This window comes from Pinus tabuliformis, chromosome 5_2 (assembly GCF_031772625.1).
Source record: "Pinus tabuliformis cultivar Carrire ecotype Pingquan chromosome 5_2, CPIR1, whole genome shotgun sequence".
Classification (NCBI taxonomy): Eukaryota; Viridiplantae; Streptophyta; class Pinopsida; order Pinales; family Pinaceae; genus Pinus; species Pinus tabuliformis.
The window spans coordinates 949,167,467-949,173,298 of NC_142306.1; positions in this window are offsets into that span (position 1 = coordinate 949,167,467).

Below are 5,832 nucleotides of genomic sequence, written 5' to 3' on the forward strand. Positions count from 1 at the left end.
GGGAAGTGTCACACTTTATAAGTCCTATCTATCATAGAGATATTGTTATGAACCAACTCAAGAAAAAGATATAAAAGATAGATCCACGCCTTAGAATTCAGCCTCTTTGAGGGGGGAAACCTCCTTTACATTACATAAATGAACAATTCTCCGATGATACAAATGAAAAGACCTCCTTTATATATATAGGAGTCTAAGGGGTCATAACATAATCAGAGCCGACATAACAATAATAATGTAAGGGCACAATAATAACAATAGTGGGCTTCTATGGGGCACAATAGTAACAATATGGGCACTACATGGGTACATCAATATAATAAGCGGGTTGTACTAATAATAATAAGGGTTTACACTAGTAGTATAGGAGCCTAACATGCCCCTCTCCTTCAAAAAGCGTTGTCCTCAACGCTTGAGTAGTTCTTGATGCTTCTGTATAAAATTCTTGTCCTCCCATGTGGAATCTTTGGCGGGTAAGTTATTCCACTTGATGAGATACTCTGAAATTGATCGATTTCGTAGCTGTCGAGTTCTTGTTTCTGTGACTGCTCCAGGTTCCAATATGATTTTTCCTTCCTCTTCAATTTCTGGCAATATTGTTTGAATTGGGATCTTTTGCAACTTTTGAATAAGTGGCCATACTTCTTTGTCCTTCTTCCATTCATCCCTTGCTTCGTTTATCCAATCTGGTTGGATAATAGAAATAGCACAAAACAATGCTTCCACATCCTCATCCTTGAAGAGTCTTCCCATTCGGTAAGGTCACCAATTTTTAAGTGCATGTAGTATTGCCAACATTTCCTTATCATAAATAGCTTGCTTGAGATGTAGCAGTAAAAATACCCAATCACCTACATCAAAACATTTTTCACTATGATGTTGATCTACCTGTTGTTTCGTTTGATTTTTCACTGAAGTGGCATTATCCTTTAGAAGTTGGAGAACTTGTTGTTGATGCTCGATGTGATCTTTCACTGCTTGAACCTTTTTCTTCTTGATATGTCCTTCTATCTCTAGAGTTTGAGGAGTGTTAATTTCTTCCAATCCTTTACAAGATATGGTCGGATTCATTTCTTGATGCTCGATGTGATCTTTCACTTCTTGAACATTTTTCTTTTGATATGTCCTTCTATCTTGATAGTTTGAGGAGTGGTAATTTCGACCAATGAATTATAAGATATGGTTGGATTCATTTCTTCTTTCTCGATGTGATCTCTCACTTCTTGCACCTTTTTCTTCTTGATATGTCCTTCTATCTTGAGAGTTTGAGGAGTGGTAATTCTTGCCAATGCTTTACAAGATATGGTCTAATTCATTTCTTCTTTCTCTAGTGTGGGGTCCTAGCGTATATCTTCTTCTTTTGATGTTTCTTGATCCTTTTCTTCCTCCTCTTCATATTCTATGTAAAATAATTTCTTCTGAGCACACTTATGACCTTTAGTGCATTTGCTATCACAATTGTAACAAAGCCCTTTTTCTCATTTTTCTTCCAATTTTTGTGGTGTAACCCTTGTAGGTTGTGGAAGGCTAGGAGAAACAACACTTCCATCTTTATAGTTGTGAGGGGTATGCTTCCTAGTTTCCATAATTTTGCTTTCCACTATGTCACAAAGCCCTTTTACTCTTTCCAATTGTTGTGGTGTTGCTCTAAAGAAGGTGTTTCTCTTTGTATCCTCATAATTTGATATCATTTCCTCCGTGAAAATTGACCATGTAACAAGTTGTTTACGAGAACAAAGCCCTTCATACCATAAAAATTGATTTGGTTCTAAATATGAAGATGCAATACATACCTTTTGTACCCCACTCAAAAATATAGAAAAGATAGATCAACGCCTTCGAATTTAGCCTCTTCGAGGGGGCAACCTCCTTTACATTACATAAATGAACAATTCTTGGATGATACAAATGAAAAGACCTCCTTTATATATATAGGAGTCTACGGGGTCATAACATAATCAGAGCTGACATAACAATAATAATGTAAGGGCACAATAATAACATTAGTGGGCTTCTATGGGGCACAATAGTAACAATATGGGCACTACATGGGTACATCAATATAATAAGTGGGTTGTACTAATAACAATAAGGGGTTACACTAGTAGTATAGGGGCCTAACATGCTCCTCTCCTTCAAAAAGCGTTGTCCTCAACGCTTGAGTAGTTCTTGATGCTTTTGTATAAAATTCTTGTCCTCCCATGTGGAATCTCCAGCAGGTAAGTTCTTCCAATTGATGAGATACTCTGAAATTGATTGATTTTGTAGCTGTCGGGTTCTTGTTTCTATGACTGCTCCAGGTTCCAATATGATTTTTCCTTCCTTTTCAATTTCTAGCAATATTGTTTGAATTGGTATCTTTTGAATAAGTGGCCATACTTCTTCGTCCTTCTTCCATTCATCCCTTGCTTCATTTATCCAATCTGTTTGGATAATAGAAATAGCACAAAACGATGCTTCCACATCCTCATCCTTGAAGAGTCTTCCCATTTGGTAAGGTTGCCATTTTTTAAGTGCATGTAGTATTGCCAACATTTCCTTATCATAAATAGCTTGCTTGAGACGTAGCAGTAGAAATACCCAATCACCGACATCAAAACATTTTTCACTACGATGTTGATCTACCTGTTGTTTTGTTTGATTTTGCACCGAAGTGGCGTTATCCTTTAAAAGTTGGAGAACTTGTTGTTGATGCTCGATGTGATCTTTCACTGCTTAAACCTTTTTCTTCTTGATATGTCCTTCTATCTCTAGAGTTTGAGGAGTGGTAATTTATTCCAATCCTTTACAAGATATGGTCGGATTCATTTCTTGATGCTCGATGTGATCTTTCACTTCTTGAACATTTTTCTTCTTGATATGTCCTTCTATCTTGATAGTTTGAGGAGTGGTAATTTCGACCAATGAATTACAAGATATGGTTGGATTCATTTCTTCTTTCTCGATGTGATCTTTCACTTCTTGCACCTTTTTCTTCTTGATATGTCCTTCTATCTTGAGAGTTTGAGGAGTGGTAATTCTTGCCAATGCTTTACAAGATATGGTCTGATTCATTTCTTCTTTCTCTGGGGTGGGGTCCTGACATATATCTTCTTCTTTTGATGTTTCTTGATCCTTTTCTTCCTCGTCTTCATATTCTATGTAAAATAATTTCTTCTCAGCACACTTATGACCTTTAGTGCATTTTCTATCACAATTGTAACAAAGCCCTTTTTCTCTTTTTTCTTCCAATTGTTGTGGTGTAACCCTTGTAGGTTGTGGAAGGCTAGGAGAAACAACACTTCCATGTTTATAGTTGTGAGGGGTATGCTTCCTGGTTTCCATAATTTTGCTTTCCACTATGTCACAAAGCCCTTTTACTCTTTCCAACTGTTGTGTTGTTGCTCTAAAGAAGGTGTTGCTCTTTGTATCCTCATAATGTGCTATCATTTCCTCCATGAAAATTGACCCGTAACAAGTTGTTTACGAGAACAAAGCCCTTCATACCATAAAAATTGATCCGGTTCTAAATATGAGGATGAAATACATAACTTTTGTAACAGTGGTACACCATGTAGATCAAAATATTGCTCCATCTGAAGTATCCAATTTATCGGATCCTTGCCATCAAACTTCCTCATCTTGCTTTTTCTTGATTTTAGGAGCTCGATCTTGAAACAACTGTAACTCTGTACTTTCGGATCTTTAAGTTCTGAAATTGTAACCTATAGTAGCCCTCTATGTCCTCTTTCCAATGCCACTAGTCTGATCCAAATTGGATTCTCCAAGAAAGAGTTATGCACTATCTACCAAGATGACCTGATTATAGACCTTTCCAGAAGAGCCAACTTGTATGAAGTGCCACGTGTCACTGTTTCGACCTTTGGCATTGAAAAATATATAAAAGAAACTACAGTCCGTCCTCTTTCTGTACCTTCTTACAAAATTTCAATCCGATGCTCAGAGAGAAAGTTATGACGATTTTTCCCAGGTCACCTGTTTCGAATTTAATTCAGGATTTCTCAAAAAGACCAACTTCCTCAGATCATATCTCTGCAAATATAGCGCGACAAGCTCTGAAATTCGGACCCACGATTTAGATCAATTTATTCTCAAATGGGTTTTTTTTTTTTAGCTTCTGAAACGTCGCAGACAAAAATTTATAGCGAAAATGCCACGATGATCTGTTTAGAGCAGCGAAACCCTAGAATCCAAAGCTCTGATACCAAATGTTATGAACCAGCTCAAGAAAAAGATAGAAAATATAGATCCACGCCTTAGAATTCCAACCTCCTTTACATTACATAAATGAACAATTCTCCGATGATACAAATGAAAAGACCTCCTTTATATATATAGGAGTCTAAGGGGTCATAACATAATCAGAGCCGACATAACAATAATAATGTAAGGGCACAATAATAACAATAGTGGGCTTCTATGGGGCACAATAGTAACGATATGGGCACTACATGGGTACATCAATATAATAAGTGGGTTGTACTAATAACAATAAGGGTTTACACTAGTAGTATAGGGGCCTAACAGATATGAACTAGACTCGTTCCAAAAGTTTTATGCGTTGTTTGGTTGTTATCATCACTTGTGTCACAAAGTGTATCTTAAATGTTACACTTGGAGGTAAGTGTCATTTTGTTGTCATTTCACTAGGTTCATGCTGATTTTGGGTGTTAAGTGTTCATTATTGTGTTGGCGATCATTCTGAGTGTGTGATCATGTTCAAGTCCTATCCTGGCTTCATATTTTCCACCCTAATCCCACACTTAGTCAAATTTTGAAGAGTTCCTTGACTGACCAACTTTGTTCCACTTGTCCTCCCTAAACTGCACATTGCGTGATTGTAAACCTTAGTCAACATCCCCTGCCTCCTGGAACTGTGAAATGTGCAGTCATTGCCTCCAATGATTGCACATTGCGTAGTCACAATGCCTATTTACTGCCTCATGTCCCTCATAATTGCACAATCTTGCCTCCTAGTCAGCCTCCCACCATCCTCTACGCAATTTTTGTTAGCAGTTAGCCTCCTTGTCTCTCTGAACTATGAAACTACACAATCCAGTGACCCAGTATCCCTCTTGAACTGTATACTGTGCATGAACTGCACAGTGTGCAGTCACATTGGGCAAGCCTGCCTCATTGTGTTACTATCTCCCTCAACTGCGTAGTCTTGTCTCTTAGTCCTCCAACCACTACACATTGCATAGTCACAATCATCAATCCCTCATTATTGCCTCCTGGAACTGCGCAATCCTTGAGCCTACTCTTCTGTCCAACACACAATCTTGGGTTTGATCAATGAAACACATGAAGAGAGTTAGATCAGGATATTTCAAGACTAATATCATCTTGTCATTAGTGAATTTCATATGCAAGTACTATATCTTGACATGACAGGATGTGCTCAAAAAGGATGAAAAGGAGACCATGCAAGAAGACACTTATGAATTTGCAAAGAAAAGATTGTCATAAAACAAGAAGATAAAGGGACACTAGATCATGACAGAAGATGGAAGATCAAGATCACAAAGAAGACTTCATATCTTCAATCCTTTCAAAGGAGGAATATGAAGAACATGCAACATCTATCATGAAGATACAAAGATAGCAACAAGAAGAGAAGCTTGACATAAGTACTCTACAATGAAGTCCAAGTCATCAGTGCCAAGTCATGTCTTGTCTGGGTGTCATCTCAAGAGTCATTATGTTGCCACATCATTTGTGGATGTAATTATGTAATTTTCAAGAAAATAAGAAATGTAAAGTGTGTGGAAGTCCAAAGGTCACCCAAAGAATGTGAAAAGTCATATAGAAGTCTAAAGGTATCTTAGGAGT